This window comes from Polypterus senegalus, chromosome 4 (genome assembly GCF_016835505.1).
Source record: "Polypterus senegalus isolate Bchr_013 chromosome 4, ASM1683550v1, whole genome shotgun sequence".
NCBI lineage: Eukaryota > Metazoa > Chordata > Cladistia > Polypteriformes > Polypteridae > Polypterus > Polypterus senegalus.
In genome coordinates, this window is record NC_053157.1 from 110,585,937 (window position 1) to 110,604,487 (window position 18,551).

At 37.1% G+C, this 18,551-nt stretch overlaps 1 pseudogene; it reads right to left on the minus strand.

The window, feature by feature from the left end:
* Positions 1–12,315: 12,315 nt before the first annotated feature.
* On the minus strand, positions 12,316–17,326 carry LOC120528740 (annotated as a pseudogene).
* Positions 17,327–18,551: the final 1,225 nt, after the last annotated feature.

The following is an 18,551-nucleotide window of genomic DNA, read 5'->3' on the forward strand; positions in this document are numbered from 1 at the left end:
ACTGTATGATCATTAATAATATGGATTTAAGTGGGTTCTTTTTGCTAGAAATCCAAGAGGAGTTTTTAGAAAGAATGCAATTAATTTGTGTTTTCCTTCATTGTTGGCACAACTACAATTTGTTAGCCTCATTTCTGACCAGGCTCAAGTTAGCTGCTTATTCAAAACTGCTTCTTTGTACAGGTCTGTAGTAACATGAAGGTCCAATATTTTACAAGGGTATATACTGATATGTGTCATTAAACCTGATCAATAACTTGAAACATTGCATATGTTCATTTCTTTTGACCTTTACCTGTGTGGGAACACTTGTGAAATTCCCTGTCAAACCCGGCTCACTCTTGTGTCTGTTGCACTGAAACTAAAATGTTTAATGGGAACTCTAAAGTGTAACTTCAACAAAAAGACACCTTTGTGTTTAGCCTTTTCTTAAGAATCGCTATATGTCTAAGAGAGTCTGATTGATTGCCTGTAGTCTCCATTCAAACTCATTTGCAGTTTGGGCTATGAGGATTTAATAGCAGAGTCTGCAACAGTGAATGTTTGGAAAATATTGAAAATTATTTTCTGTGATTCTAGCAAATGAGCTGTATATTTTGCATAAACTATACTGTTACTTTAATGACTCATAACATGCTGATAGCTCTTTATTATTTAATGTGTTTCATGACTTGAAAAAGCTGCTTTTATGGAAATGAATACATGAAAAATGAGAAATACCAATTATTATCCACTGCAGACGTGTAAGTTTCTCTGAAAACTGTGCTAACACCTTTAAGTAGTTATTTTTTATTACTTTTATTCCATATATATTATATACAATATGTAAATATATGCAGTGTTTCAAATAGTATTCAAATCCCTTCACTGTTTTCACATTTTGCTATGTTGCAGCCATGTGCTTAAATCCATCTATCCATCCATTAATTTTCCAAACCCACTTCCATCTTCAACAAGGTCTCAGAGAAGTTGGAGTCTATCCCAGCAAGCAAAGGTTGCAAGGCAGTAACAATCCAGGCCATCTCAGTGTGCTAAAATAATTTACATTTATTTTTCCCCACAACAAGCAACACTCAATACCCAAGGATGACAAAGTATAAATAGGGTTTTTACACATTTTTGCAAGCTTATTTATATATATAAAATTCTTTTCGCGTTTGAAACGGAAATCACATATGACCACAGAACATATTATAATACAGGAACTAATCACTTCGTTTGTGGACGCCATTTTTATATCGTCTCTTACGAATTGTTATTATTTGTATGAGAGTTATTTTACTGATATTGAAAAGAAGTAAACACAAACACGCCTATCTATCCCATAGAAGTGCGCCCCGCGTCGCCGCCAGGCACGTTCTGACAGAGAAGTTTTATTTATTCATCCAAGTGACTGTCGCGGAAACTGCCACATTCTAACTTTTTTTTAATTGGCAGTACTTGAAAGTAGAAGAGATAAAGAAAACAGCTTTGCGTCTTTCTATTTAACTGCACCGAGCTGTAGAAGACCGCCTTCAGCGGCGAGGGGTCATGACAACAAAGTGGACGCTGGAAGGTGCGGAATGTCGGGCTGCTCTGCTGGGTCAACGGCGTCTCAGTTTCGGGCAGTGTCCTCCCTTTTCGGATCATTTGTGTCACTTCAAGTGCCCTGTCGGCTCCTTGGACAGTGGAAATCTTTGCGAATGAGTGTAATTGGCGCCATCTAAGCGTGACACTTTTGGTAAATTGTGGTGCACGGCTACTTACTGTCCCTTAAAGTAAGTTCGTGTCACTAAAACCCCGCAACATTCAAGGTTGCTTTTGTGATGAATTCTTTTAAGAAGATGGAGGGCTTACATCTAAGAATATGTACCGACCTCTTCATGTAAAGTATTGGACTTGGAAATTGTTTCGACCTTCTGCCCGTTAAGCACAGAAGGGCAGAGTCCACATTTCTCAGAATAATCATTCTCTTAAATCACAGGCACGTAGTGCAAGGTTGTCAAGCAGGTAGTTTACTCGAAACCACTGCAGTAGTACTCAATGTATCTTTACTTCTTAAATGTTAATGTTTTACTGTTTAATAATTTACACACTTCTTATATATCATTCAAATTCTCTAATGGAAATGTTTTACTGTTTAATAATTTATACTCATCTTATATGTTCTTCAAATTCTTTTATTAAAATGTTTTACTACTTACAGTAATAACTTATTTTATAAATACTACATTTTATTTTTATCCCTTGCACTCAGTGAACGAAGTCACTGCGTAATCAGCTAGTTAGACATAATAAACTGAAATGTCACATTAATACAAGTATTCAGACCCTTTACTCAGTGCTTAGTTCAAGCCCCTTTGATTGCGATTCTAGTCTGCAGTCTTCTTGGGTATGACGCAACAAGCTTTGAACACCAGGATTTGGGGATTTTCTGCCATTCTTCCTGCAGATCCTCTCTTATTTTGTCAGTTTGGATGGAATCCATTGGTGGACAGCTATTTTCTTGTCTCTCCAGAGATCTTCAATTGGGTTTATGTCCGTACTTCCTCGTTGGAATGGTATTGCACAGGTGATGAACAGTGTCTGGTTTTCTCTAGACATGACACTAACCTTGGTTTCATCAGACCAAAGTATCTTGTTTCCTTGATCTGAGAGTCCCTTAGGTGCCTTTTTGCAAACTCCAAGCTGGCTTCCTTATGTCTATATGTAATCTAGGAGAGGTGCTTTCTGGCAACTCATAAAGTCTAGACCATTGGAGGGTTGAAGTGATGGATGTCCTTCTGGAGGTTTCTCCCATCTCCACACCGGTTTACAGCCAGAGTGACCATTGGGTTCTTGGTCACCACTCTTACCCTGGCTTTTGTCTAATGACTGCTCATGTAGGATAACTCAAAAAAAAGCCACAGTTCTTCTAAACTTTTTCCATTTAAGAATTGTGAAGGCAACTGTGCTGTTGAGAACCTCCGATGTTACAGGAACTTTGTTGAGGCCTTCCCCACAGCTGTACCCCAACACAATCCTGTCTCAGAGCTCTGCACCTAATTCATTCAACCTCATGGCTTGGTCTGTGCTCTGATTTATATTAACAATTATGGGACCCTCCATAGGTAGGTGTGTGTCTATCCTAATCATATCCAATCAATTGAACTGACCACAGGTGGACTCCAAACAAGGTGTAGAAACCCTTCAATGATGATCAATAGAATGGGATGCAATTGAGCCAGACTTCAAGGGACATAACAAAGTGCCTGAATAATTGGTCAGTGTAATATTTCAGCTTTTTTTATTTTTAATAAATTTGCAGCAATTTACAAAGTCCTTTTCTGCTTTGTTATCAATGTTTGATTGATGTGGGAAAAAAAGAATTTCAACATAATGCTGCAATATAACAAAACGTGAAAAAAGTGAAGGGGTCTGAATAATTTCACTTTATGTGGCAATAATGGTGGGTCTGCAGTGGTTGAGTTGCCCCAGCCACAACACCCATCCTGCCTTCTAGATACAGACCCACATTCTGCACTCAATTATATAATCACATTAAAGCTAGAATTAAATTAAATTGGATAAAACATAGAATTACAGGCATAAAGTGATGAAAAGTGTCCCAAGGTCAACAGTTAACCACCATCTATCCGTGTGACGGTCTAGGTTAGCTGCAGCTGTCATACTCCCTTGAACTCTGGGCCGTCGATAGTCCTTTACCAAAATGAGCTGTGCAATGAGGACACAAAGAAGCAAGAGTAGGTGCAACTGCACAGAGTTTATATTTTCACACAGTGCACAAATAAAGTGAGGTGTGTTCTTCATTAAATAGAAAAGTCCATAAAAAATTCCACTGTTGGAGGTTAAATGTACCATGAATAAATAACAATGCTTTATTCAATTATAAAAATAAGGTTAAAAATGCTGTAGGATCTCTGTTAAAATCCCACAAGCCGTGGTGTTTCCACTCTAAAACCAATGCCTCCTTTGTCTTTTCGGGTCACTGCAGTCAATGGAGACATCCAGTAGCAGGTCAACCTTTAAAGGGCTCGAGTCCCCGCCACAAACTCAGTCATTCAGTGGTGAGCTATGCTGGGCCTTGCTTTCATCTCCCACTGCCATTCCTCACTAAACTAACATTTAAAAAGCTTGCAGCCTTACATTACTGCTATCTTTTTAAATATTTTAAGGTCTGCTCCATTCACAATTGAGCCCTACATTTTCAACTCTTTGAGACTGCTTTAGTTTTCTAACACATTTTTCCAAAACTTGATTAATTGTTAATTGCCAGTTTCTGCTAGTTTGTCACCCAGTCTTCAGACAGACTTTTAGTAGTTAACGTTGCTTCAATCATATTATATTTTCTGCTCTTACAAATTAAATAAATAAAATGAGACTTAATGGTATGTACTGAGTATAAATAATTGTCAATTACTGTAGTTGCAAGAAAGAGTTTCAATGTTTCTGTTTAGGTGGCATGGTGGCACAGTGGTAGCACTGCTGCCTCGCAGTAAGGAGACCTGGGTTTGCTTCCCAGGTCCTCCCTATGTGGAGTTTGCATGTTCTCCCCGTGTCTGCGTGAGTTTCCTCCGGGTGCTCCTTCCACAGTCCAAAGACATGCAGGTTGGGTGCATTGGCGATCCTATATTATGCATGGTGTGTGTGTGCTCTGTGGTGGGCTACTGCCCTGCCCAGGGTTTGTTTGCTGCCTTGCGCCCTGCGTTGGCTGGGATTGGCTCCAGCGGACCCCGTGACCCTGTAGTTAGGATATAGCAGGTTGGGTGATGGATGTTTCTGTTTAAGCTTGAAATTTCTAATGATCACATTGCTTAAAGGAATCTGCTGCAAAGTCAATGGAAAGAAACCAGATGTAATAAAAAATGTTATTTATTTCAAAAGAATATGTAAACTGGTGCCCAAGCTCCCCCACCCCAAACCGGCAGCATGCATTCTGTGACGTGTTTATTGTTGACACCATGAAACAAAAAAGCAGTGTTTAACAGCTGTGGCCATCTTGCAACGAACAGTCCTTCTGTTCTGAAGACAGTAAATTTAAAGATTCAAAAGCTTTTTTCCTCTCTCTTAAAAGTACATGATTATATGTCACGCTCACACTGATTTGTATATTTTATGTGTTTAATATTGTGAGATTAATGATCCCAAACAAAAATATTCGGCAGAAATAACAACAGAAGGGTGTTTTATTAACAAAGTAAGGCAGTTTAGGTTCAGTTAGGACTCAAAGTAACAAGTAAGCACAATAATAATATGCCACCAATTCCTGGTTCCAATAAAGCAGATTTAATAATGGATGGACAGATGAGTTTCTTATTTTTCAAATGCATCACCATATATGGTACAGTAACTCAAAGTAGAATATGTGAAAATATGCATCTCATTATGGCATACTGTATCTGGTGTTTAACTTCATTATGTCCCCTAGACCTTACACTTGAAGATTATTTCATAAATTCTTCTTAATGATAAATATAAAGGCATCAGATAAAAACTCCATGACTTATGTGTGCAAGAGAATTTTTCACACCAAAAGCTATTCTTTGGAAATTGTTAGCTGCCTCCAGCAGGGAGCGCTTGCTCCCTGTGTTCTTTCTTGATGCAGAACAGACTCAAGCCTTATAACCATTCCTTTTGTAATCAAAGCAGAAATAATCAGATGACAGAAATATGGTACAAGAAGAGACATACTGTACATGTCCAGGCCAGAGAGAAGTCAATGGCCTGTATAGTTTGAAAGAAAAATTAACTGCTTGCAAGCTACTTAGGGTTAATAGCTGACAAAGCCACTTTGCTGTTACAGCAGGTTATTCATACAGGCATCTGTCATAAGACAGGGTGCAGTAAGCTGATCCAGGACAACTTCCAGTTTCTTTAGGAAAATGTCTATTTGACACAGGAAAGATGACCTTTCCTTCTTTAGGGTCTATCTTACAAGTAAAAGAAAATTAGAACAGATGGTCCATTAGCGTAATAAAATAAAATGCTTAAGTAAATATTATTATTTTCTTGTTCTAAATAAGGGGAATGGGGAGGAAGAAGAAATTATAAAAAGCCAACAGAAAAAAATTTAATTTTGCTCTTCTGTCAGTTTCACCCTGTCTGCTTATTAATGGCTTTGAAATAAACTTTAGAGATTACAGTGGCACACTTCAGACCTATTACTACAGGAGCCCACTCAATTCAAACAATATTGTAATCCTAGAGTGGCAGGCCATTCTTGATACACACTTTCACTTTATAGCACTTTGTTAAATGTTTGTAAAATTTTACACCAAAAATTAGGTGCTACATGATTTAGCAGTGGTTAGGCAACATGCTTGTCTGTAGTTTGTTAGCACAATGGGCCCATGACCCAGATATTTTTTTCCCTTGGATTATATTTTAAAATTTTGTGAATAATTTTGTCACAATTTCTAACACAATTGAGTCAATCTGAGCAGCAACCTTATATCATCGATCAAAGATGACACTCATTTAAAATTAACAGATATAGGACAGATTGGCATTACCCTTTTGGTATGCCTCAAACACAAGTCCTTAACTTAAAAAGTTCCTGACAGACACACTTAATATCAGCTTCTTCTTGGCTGGGCCTCTCTTTGGAATGCAGTCTTACCTGATAAAATAATCAAATATAAGCCAAGTGACATCCCAGGGATGGCTCTTCAAAACACAATCTAAATACCCAAGCTCAAACAAAAAGTAATAACGCAATAATTGGCAAAATTGATGGACAAAACGTCGCTCAAATAGCCAACCAAAAAGGATGGGCTTATGTGTACCCAAGAAACCAATGGCAACATGTTGATCCTTGCACACCACAAATCTGGGCTCTCCCTGTCAAATTTACTGCCCTCAACCTACCCATAACTTATGCTCTTAATAGCAAATATTCCATTGTCTAGGATGTTGTTGCAACACATGTTGGAGCAATCCTTTTGACTCTGAAGGGCAACTGGTACCAGACTGTAGGAGTGGAATGCTCATCTTTAATGGTGTTAGATGAGCGGGCCATACATGCAAACTTTGCTAAGAGATAGCAAGTGCATGAAGCAGAGAAGGAACATATGTAAAAGCCACACTTTGGTCTTGCTAATAATTTCTAATAATTGGAGCTCACTGATCACCAGCTTCCCAGCAGGCATAATCTTGCTAGCATCTTAGAACACTGGATGTGAAATCCGTGAAGAGAAAACTGCAGTACTGCTGCAACCAGAAGGTGTGACCAAGGCAGAAAAGGGGAAGAGCTACTAAACAAAGAAGGAAAAGCATGCTGAATATTCTTAAACACGTGTGGAAAAAGCTTGCCAGGAAAGGAAAAAAACATTGCCTGCACCAAACCATAAGTACACCTACTTTGATTCTAAAAACTATTAATTGTAATTAATAGTTAGAATAAAGCCAGCTAATATATTATTGTATCCTTTGTGAAGGAAACGACTTTAGCTATTACAGGTCCCTTCCTATATCCACTAGAAAAGTTGAGAGCAGAATCTCACATGCACAAACAGAAACAGAGTGTAAAGTCAAGTGAGACCAACTGTGAGTAAATCAACATCAACTTCACAGTGTAAGCACTAGGAACTTTATAACTAGCTAAAAAACACATTGAAAGATCAGAATTCATAAGCTATTTATCTTTTTCAATAGGAGAGAAAAAGTTAAACTAAGCTGTTCTAATTTTATGTTTTGTGTTTCATATTGTCCTTTAGTTAGATAGATAGATAGATAGATAGATAGATAGATAGATAGATAGATAGATAGATAGATAGATAGATTGGTTGATTGATTGATTGATTGATTGATTGATTGATTGATTGATTGATTGATTGATTGATTACTGGAATTGCCAAAAGCAACACTGATAAATAATTATTTTACTGATTAACATAATTCAATAAGTCCTTCTCATACCATGCAGAGTCTCTTACACAGATCGGTTCAGAAGAAAGAGAAGAAAAAATGCTCCACTTTAAGGACCTTTCATAACAAAACACAGATTAAAGTATATCCCATCCTTTTATAGTGTACACCTTACTAGTACTAGAGCTAGAGTATAAGTGTACTCAGATTTTAACAAGTAGATAAAAGCATTGTAAAGTTACTTGCTTAAGTGAGTTAGTAGTGAGGCCTAAACTGGCAACCAAAAACCTGTGGGCTATGATCCAACCAGCTATATGGAATAGCCACTGAATAAATATAATTAGCAATATTCTGAAATTGAAAAATAATTGTGAGCACTATAGCCCACTTAGCAAAAGAAGATTCAATATGCAAGTGTCACTGCCACTCTATTTAATTCTATTTTCACAACTTGGTTTCTCTGAATTAGTAGCTCTGAGTGTTTAACATTTTGCCTAGCAGGCAGATTGAGTTCCCACTTGAGTGCCTACAGCAGTCTCTCATGAGGATTGCTAATATTTTCTGTGAAGAATAATAAGCTGCAATTTCCTTGGCTTGTAATCCTTTTATAACCATTGGTGGGCCTGTGACTTGAAGCAGCAATCCCATCACCTCCTCTGTTAAATTTGTGAGTTGGGCTGCCTCCCCTACTTATTCATGACAAGTGTATATGATGAGTTTTCAACGTAACTTCTCAAAATTACACTTGAAATTATACTGTGTAACTTGTGCATATACAGTATATATATAATGTCACACAAGTGTGCTTGGGCAGCAATTGATGGGCTTGACTAAGTGTGTGGTTACACCAGACCAGGGGTTCACAGAGTGCACTAATATCTCTTTTTCTTCCTCTGCAGATTCCCAATAGGGAAAACTATGGTGGCCAAGAAGGGCAAAACAAATTTACATTTCACAAAACAAATTTACAACCGTGAAGACAAATTTACAAAGGAAATTCAAATTAACATTTCAGAAAACAAAGTTACAATAGTGAGAACAATTTACAACTCCCAAAACAAATTTACAAGTGGTAAAACAAATTAATAGTTCAGAAAACAATTTTACAAGTGGCTTGAAACAAATTTACAAGCGGCAAATCAAATGGAAGGAGTAGGTACAATACACAGGAAGTGCTTGTTGCTGACCTTCTGTATCATTCAAACTGTTTTGCAAGGGAACATTGAACGGAATTTGTGACGGTAAATCATGCAACAGTGTTTAGTCCATTTTGTGGTAACCATTTTAGCCAGCTGGTTCGCTTTTGTTATTCTTGTGGGAAATGTTTAGACTTTCTAAAAGAGGCTCCCCAGATGGAAGATGTGATACGTTGTTGTAATGGCTACTTCAATAAAGGCCACTCCTACAATGTAATCGTTGACATGATGTCTTTTTTACATGGTGTAAACATTAGCTTGCAGTGTCTTAAAACTAAACTTAGAGAAGCCGGGCCATATCATAGAAAGGAGTATTCCTCCACAAACGCTGCCAGGAATGCCATCAGGTTGGAGCTTCGTGGACCTGGACAACATTTTGGCTACCGAACAATGTGCCAAGTACTCAAGCAAAAGTACAATTTGCAAGTAAAGAGAGATGATGTTATGGCTTTACCGGAAGCTAAATCCTCGAGGATGCGAGATGAGAGCACGCAGAAGGTTTATAAAAAGAACCTACCACTCAATGGGGCCGAATTATATGTGGCATGCTGATGGTTACGACAAACTAAAGCCATTCAGGTTTGCTATTTCTGGATGCATTGATGGATTTTCATGAAAAGTACTGTGGCTTGTAAGTGGACCAACAAATAAGAATCCATCAGCGATCACTCACAATTTCCTATTGCGATTGTGGCACGGAGAATGGCATTATGGCTGCAATTCAATGAACCGTACTTCACCAGCATGCCGACTACTACTTGGGAATGTCTAGCCACATGAATGGCTCATCCACGAACAATCAACGTATTGAGTCGTGGTGGTCCATATTCAGAAAGGGAAGGTACATGACCTAAATGAAGTATCACTCTTCATCATTACTGTTAGCCTACAAATTTTACAACTTTGATGCATGTTAAGGAAAAACAAAATGTATTAAGTTATGTTAAGTCTGCTGATTAATTGCCATAAATGCGTTAAAAATGTATGGGATTAACTTTTTAAACACAACCCCTAAATGCATTATTTAGGATCCCTGGCCACTTACTGTATTCTGTAGTGATGGGGCAATGTTAAAAGTTACGTTACATAGTCAAATTAATTTTTAAAGTAGCGAGTAACTTAATGCGATACTTATTTTGTTGAAGGAAAATATTAACGTTACTTAAGCCACTCAAAAATGATAATAATAATAATTACTTAGGAGTAGTACTGCTTTATTTCCTATAAGTACTGCCCTTTTCTCAAAGTCGTTGCCTTCTGAGGCTGTCACATAGTGCCCACAGTTTTTCAGGTTGTTTGGTGACATCCTGCATGTGCTGAAGGGTAACTTTAATCAGCCCAATTTAGGGTCACAGGGAGCCAGTGCTTTTTGCAGCAGTACTGGGTGAAAGACAGGAAGCAAAGGCATCTTTGGGGGCTCAGGTCAGGGATATAAAAAGGGGATGGATGTTATTTTCTCCACAACACATATTATAGCATATTTTCTTAATTTAGAAGTAGTTGACCACTACAATTACATTTATAATAAGCATTTGTGAAGTTTATGTTCTACTGTACCCAATGCTAGAACTGACATCCTAAGAAATAACAAAGGCTTAAAATAAGGAGCTCTAAAAGCTGCATTATAAATAAATCAAATGAAATACTGTTTATGCTAACATCTTCATCAGGAATAAAGGAGTTCATGAAAATATATTTATTTTTATTATAAGTATGGTTTTTGTATCTCTTACTTTAAGGAAAAAAGTGCAAAGAAAAGCACAGTTTGTAATGCATTAAATTGTATAAGTAACTATATAACATATCTGGTTACTTTTTTGTAAGTAATGAGGAATGAGGACTAAGTTAATTTTAAAAGTAACGTACCCCAATACTGGTCCCTTGTAAATATTTGTTTTCTTTATCTTGATATCATTTCTTGATCCATAAGTGTAAACAAACTTGTATGATTAAGCAAATGGCAGAATTAATATTAAGTTTAACCCAGTTATTTATATAGGTCTCAGTTCTGGATGAAGTTATTTGCAGACCTCAGAGATGCAGAACACTTTAATGGAAGTCGTGAACATCAGTGCTTGCTAGGAATTTGCTTCAAGGATGCCATACAGAAGGGCCTGGATGAATGCAGGACTCTGTGGAACAGTCACCAGTTTCGCCCTTCTACAACTGCGTCATGTCCTGGAGGAGTGCCCAATGAACTGTACTACTTACCACACAGGTAACGGATTATCATTTCCCAGTAACTTTTTGTTTTCTTTGTAGCTTAAATGTAAATAAATGCTATTACTCAGATCCATTTCTCAATCTAGATTTGGCTCCAGAGACTGTGGATTTAGGATTGAATGTACAGAACTGGATACTTTCCCTGAATCAAATCAGCCAATGCATTCATGTGATGACCTGAACATGCAGGAGTACTTGAACTTTGTTACGGAGCACAGTCACCAACAGAAGCCAGAGAACTGGGAGTCTGCATCAGAACTATACATACGTCTTAAAGAAATGACTCAATTATAATTTGTTCTGTGTACTACAGATCTAATAATGTACACATTAATGAAATAGTGTCTCAAGTGTGTGAAGAGTAACTTGTGCTGTCCATGAATTTTAAGTTTTACTGGAAAAACTTCCACATCTGCCCTAAATTATTGTAAATAAAGTGTGAAATGAAATAAAGTGGAGTAAAGGTAAGGCAAAGTAAAGAATATTTATTACAATATTATTTAAGTATCAAAAATAAATGTTTAAATTTCAAGTAATCTTGATTTGGCTTTATTACCACAGAATCTCTCTTTCAGATCTCAGGATTTGATGAAACTGTCCAAATGTAACATAATATAAATAAGAACACATTAAAACATCTTCAGTTGTAGCTTAAATAAACAGTAATCAAACATGTGGTTTCTTCAAAATCTCAAATATACAAATGCAGCAGATTTATATTACAAAATTAAATAATAATAGTGCAAAAGTGTGTCCACCAGTGCAGATGGATGCGAGTACTCTTGCTGCAGTGATTTAAGGCACACACCTATCCACATCTACTGGACCCAATCACACCTGATTTAAAAACAGCCAAATCCTGGAGAATTCTGAATTCCAAAATCCATATGTGATTTAAACACATTGTATGAATCCAGCAGTGGTAATTTCATTGTGTTTGAACATGTGTTTGCCATTGGGAATGGTGAATCATCCAGGAACTCAATACTTGGCAGCGGTTCCAATCCAGATGGGGAAGTGAAGTTAGCCCAGTTGCAAACATGAAAACATCTTACATGCGAACAGCAGCCTGACCTTCTGTAAGGAAACAGAATTGTTCATGCACATCTTGGCATATTGTTAGTATTATTTTTAACTACTTGTAAAATAAATAATTATGCAATCTGTTTTGCAAACCTTCACAATCAAGGAGATAGTAAGCCCAGTAGCCTGTTTGTCCTCCTTTGAATCTCTTGTTGCTCCCTGATGGACTTAGGTCAGGTTTAAAAAGTCCCTCAAGTTCAAGAGCAATGACCTTCTTTTCTGAGTGGCACAGGACAGGGATCATCAAAGAAGGATGCTGCTGCAGTGCAGTCAAAAACTGAAGAGCTGAAAGACCATATTTAAATCTAAAAAGTACAAAATACATTGTTACATTGCTATATAGTGCTAATCACATAGTGTATGTGTATGGACAGTATATTAAAAACATGACTACTCCAGTAATTTTCAGCATCTAAGGTTTTAAGATTTTTCTGCTGCTGACAGAGTCAAAAATGTGTTTTAATGTATTGGGTCATATTTGAGAAACTTAGTGTTTCTTTTGCATTTTCCCTTTAAACATGAGTCAATGGGGTATGCTCTTAAAGCCTTTCTGAGTTTCTGGTTTTAGATCACTTATTTTAAATGGTTTGAAGGCTTGAACAGCATGCCTGCCCCCATGTACTACTGTTGAAATGAGATGGGAAACTGCAAAAGGACCAGGATGTTTCCCTAAAATCACTATCGACTAAAACATTTTTGACCCTGACTCATTACCAGAAACCTTTTTGAAATAATATATGTTGAAAATTATTGGAATTGTTCTTCACTAATAATGCAGTAGTTGTAAGTTGCTTGCTAATAACTGAATTGCAGACTGACATCATGTTTGCTTTGAACATGGCAAAAATTGTAAGACTAGGATATGATGGCTACTTGTCAATTACACATGAGTTACAGTCGATAATATACCATCGGAGGTAGTCTGACACAATTGTTCTCTTTTCTTCAAGAGTAGCCACATATCTCAGACAACCAGCTGTCTGTAACATTGTGCTATGTTTTAAAGTACATTCTTGCAAAGCTTTGACAGAAGCAGCACAGACAATCTAAAACACAAAAAAGGGTTATATATAGTGTGGAAATGGCCCAGACACAGACAGGCAGACATGTTGAAAGTCACCACCACACGTTTATTTTACAAACTATTTACAAGAATCAGTGCACACAACTCCTTCAGTCCCCAAAGTCCTGGCCAAACAACACCTTGCCTTTCTTCGGGCCGCCTCCACTCTTGCTCCTTCTGCCTTGTCCTGCTTCCGCCCGACTCCAGCCTTGAATGAAGGGAGGCGGCCCCTTTTATCCGCACCAGGATGTGCTCCAGGTGCTCCCCGGCAATCTCCCGTTGACACGCCCCAGCATGGCGGAAGTGCCAGCTGTTCTTTCCGGAAGCTCTCCAGGTGTCCGTGCTTCTCTTCCCCCAAGCACTTCCTGGTGTGGCGGAAGTGCTGAGGTCCAGGGTTCCCAAGGCATTGGGGCGCCCTCTGGCAGTGACCACGGGCCCCTACAGGGTTGGGCTTCCAAGCCCTCTACCCGTGGCCAACAAAGCAACCAGGGCGTCCTGGCCGGGTCGTCGCCCCGGCATCCCTGACAATAGTTATCTCATAAATTTCTGTTCCATTACTTATCTAGTTTAACTCTATATTTTGTACAATCACAGAACAATAAATGCATTACTCTGTGTATGTTATCAAGGGAGTAATGATTTTCTCAAAGCATTGCAGAAACTAATAAATAGACCCTGCCCTACTATAGCATTATGCTTTTCCTATCTCTCGCAAAGCTTTCTTTATTTCTTCTTCAGTTACATCATTCACTGTTGCTTTGAATGAAGGCTGGCCTGCAAGATACAGCACAAGATCTTCCGAGAGGAAATGCGGACCCGGGCCTCTATGCACAACTGATACCGCAATCATCTTTCCTGCCAAGAAGTACTCATCCTCCCTGAGAGCTGTGAATGAAAATCATCCATATTTTAGAATTTTAGGTGATTTACAATTCGAACCACAATTCCAACTTGCTTTTTATGTTATTTCTACTGTTCCACACCTATTTAGCAACTACTTTTGGAAACATTCAAATATGTTTCATCATGCATTAAAATCAAGACAACCCTAAGCATGTTGTTGCTAAATATCTCTGGAACAGTTCAAGTAACAAAGCATATCAGTGATGTGATATATAATTCCAAGTCACACATCTTAACACTATGTATACATACCATATGCATTGTAGACTAAGTAATGTTGTCCTGTTGGTCCATCAAAAATTGGTCAGTCTTTAAGATGGTTCATTAGTAGAGTTAGAAACTCTCATCTTGGTCCACCTGTATCAATTCCATCCTCAAAAACACCAGCATCATCAGTAAATCTGACCAGCATATCACAGGTTTCTGAATATGTTGCACGCTTGAAACCTCGGACTGCTCCATTCCAAACATCTGACCTTGCAATCTTGAACCGGCTAACTCTTCCATGATCAATATGATGCGACAGGTTTGCAATGATATCAGGTAGTGTAATGTTTACTTCCTCTCTAGAATTACACAAGACTGAGTTACATTTGTGAAATGCCAGACAGTGCACAGCTTTCTATTTTTTGCACAACACTGATGTGCAGTAAAGGGCTTCTTTCTCATATTATCACAGAAGTAATTCAATCTTTTACCATTAAGTGCACACAGAAGACATATTGCTATTGTCAATAACTGCCAGCTTACATGGCTGTGGCTTATAAATTCCCCACATTTACAGGAACTGGCTCTTTATCCTCTTCTTCAACACATGGTGCATAAAAGTTTGTATATTTACTGTAAAGAAATTACCATTCCTATGTTAAACTTTCTTATTAAGTAATTTCCAATTTAAGTAAATCCCTGAAGTATTTTTTGTAAGTTAACCATTCTACAGATATTTTAGAAAGAACTGTTTATCGTCTAATTTTAAAAATATCTACCAAGGGAATAGTCACATTTTGTCACTTTTTTTTTTGCTTACCTGTAGTAGGTTGACTTAGTCACATTGTATTCAGGTAGATCCAGAGTATCCTCAGTATCAGATATTACTATCTGAAAAATAAAGTGACATGGGGAACTTAAATGTCCAACACAACACAAAACTGAAAGAAAAAAATATAATGAGGTAACATTTGGTTCAATACCTGTCCAGCTTGAATTGTTGATGAATGTCTGGATGCATCTATGAAACATGTTAAATTACTACTTTAGTGCAACAAAGTAGCATGGAGTTAAAAAGGAAATTTAAAATTATGGTAAGTTACAATAATCTAGATAATATTGCTATATTTCACAATATTCTTTCATCATTTACAACTTCATATATTTAGAGCAAAAACTCTGGTCTCAACATAAACTCAAAGGTCTGTCCCAAACATGTGATTTGATCACATTACCAGCTTACAGATTACTTCCATTTGCAAATTAGTATTTACACTACATCTTCTAGTTTGTATTTGGGTGTACTTTGGTTACAGGCTTCAAAAACCTGAGGGAAAAAGCATAAAATTCTGAACAATTTTATACAACCTATATTATTTTCCATCTATCCATCCATTATTTAACCTGCTATATCGTAACTACAGGGTCACTGGGGTCTGCTGGAGCCAATCCCAGCCAACACAGGGCACAAGGCAGGAAACAAACCCCAGGCAGGGCGCCAGCCCACCGCAGGGCACACACACACCCCAGGGACAATTTCGAATCACCAATGCACCTAACCTGCATGTCTTTGTACTGTGGGAGGAAACCCATGCAGACACAGGGAGAACATGCAAACTTCAACTTCATGCAGGGAGGACCTCGGAAGCGAACCCGGGTCTCATAACTGCGAGGCAGCAGCATTACCCACTGTGCCACCCTATATTATTCTCTTACTACATAAATACTTATCAATCAAATGTTGCCTGGTGAAACATGGCAAGTTGTTAGTATTTCTGACAGATAAACCGGCTGAACAATAATCAAAATGATTCACATATGTTATACCAAATGCCATTTAAAATGTAAATCCTACTGTTTGTCCAAGTACAATGCAGGAACGCATTTTCAAACTCAACTACAGACGTTACTAAGTAGCTAGCCTCTGTTAAACCAAAATTTTGGCAAGCATTATGCACAGAACAGCTCTGGTTAAGATAATTAATATGGCCATTCAGTATATTGCTTTCCTAAATTATTTGTTTCATGTTAACTCACCACAGTGTCAGCAGGATTGAATTCAATTGTGCTCTTACTTGTAACAAAAATTTCAGAATCTGAGTCAGATTCTGAGCTAACATCCACTGCAGTTAAAGGAACCAAAATCAACACATTATTATGCATAATTATGTACAGTATGTCACAGCACTGTGAAATATGTAAAAGTCCTAAATCATCAGATCCACTAACCTCTTCTAAAGTCTTTTTCTAGGCATATAAAAAAAGAAATCCTGCAATATGTCTTTCCTATTTCTTTTTTATATTCAGCCAATACGAATGGCCTTTTTGTCCCAGGCACATTGACCACCTCTGAGCAATCTGGATACAAAAGGATATATGGTCCTTCATCCATGTCCTTGTTAAATGTTCTCATTTTCTGGACGGCTAGTTTCAGCAGATCAGGCGCTGCTACCAGAGGGTCTATAAATAATGGGAGTGTTTTCCCTTTTACAGGTTTTAAATCACTTCCATTTGGCACCATCAATCCTATGTTTATCTAAATAAATAAAAAAAACAGAATGAGTTTTCTGTAAATTATATATTTATACATTTAATTATATAAATTATACATTTGTTGCACAGGAAGTTAAACACTAAATGGGTCCACCGATTAAACAATAACTATCCCAGCAACCATTGTCTTGTATACATGACACAAACAGTTAAACCACCTAACCTGAACTTGTCTCTGTTCTTGTTTTAGTTGTCTCTTTGACTTACAGCTAAAGGACTGTCTTTCTTTTGATTTGAAGTTTCTGTAGTCCATGAACTGTTTATATGATGGGCATGGCTGTTCTTCTGGAATAAACAGAATTGAATATCAACACATTATGGACAAAATAATTGTAATCATTTATGAATCATAAAATGTATTGATGTGTATTTCAGTTCAACTACTTCCACAATATTGTTTAGTATAAGTACTTGCAATATGTGACCTTTACTCTATGACCGCTACAAGTAACACTGCTTGTTAAAAGATGATACAAATGTGTGCTTCTATAAGTTTTTTTAACAAAACAAAAAAAAAAACACATTATGAATCTCTTTACATTTTCTTCACAATACTCCTAAATGGCATAAATATACACTAGGAAAATCCATTCCATTATCTGTTGTAAAAGCCATTTGCTAGTTAGTTAGATTATATTAAGTTGATATTAGTATTTTGTTAGTTATGTTAAAATGTTTGTATATATATTAGTGCATAGTCAATGGGAGGTTCTATTATAAGCCCTACAAGCTAAATTGTAAATGGAATATTCTAATTATTTCTTGTCATTCTGACTACACACTAGTTCAGTTTATGATCTGCCTTGCAGTTGTTAAGGCATGGAGGGCAAACAGGTTCAAACCGTACTAGCATACTAAAGTGAAGTCTATATAAGTTTGCCATAGAAAAGTAACAACCTCTAAGTATAGAAAGTAACTAATTTTTAACCAGCTAAGACTGTAATTAGAACGATAAGAAATTTTTTTCCCCGTTTTTGCCTTTTATTCTGCATGTGTAATAACTTATTTCTAAAATTTTGTGATCTTTTATATTTCAAATATTCACTAAACGTTTTTGAAATGAACTTTATTGGATTGAGAAATTTCTTTTCGTACATGTTTGACTCATGCTGAATGATACCTTGCCAACTGCTGCTCAACCTTTGGAACCGAAAAAACGCAGCTACATCTATAATTTGAAATGTGCTGGCAATTGCTGAATGTTGAAAATAATATGAGACCAAATCATGCTTTATTTTATTAGGTTACAACCTTTACGAAAGTTAACAGTCCCAGTGTATGTTGCAGTAGTAATTAAAAAACTTAAATCACTGCATTATGTATGACACACATATATACTGTATATGCCAACTTGAACAGAAGTTGTTTATTTGAACGGAATTCTGAATGACTCATAATATGTCAACTGAGCAATAAAAATAATAACAACAATAATAATAATAATAATAAAAGCCTAGGATAGCTGGCTCTAGATAGCG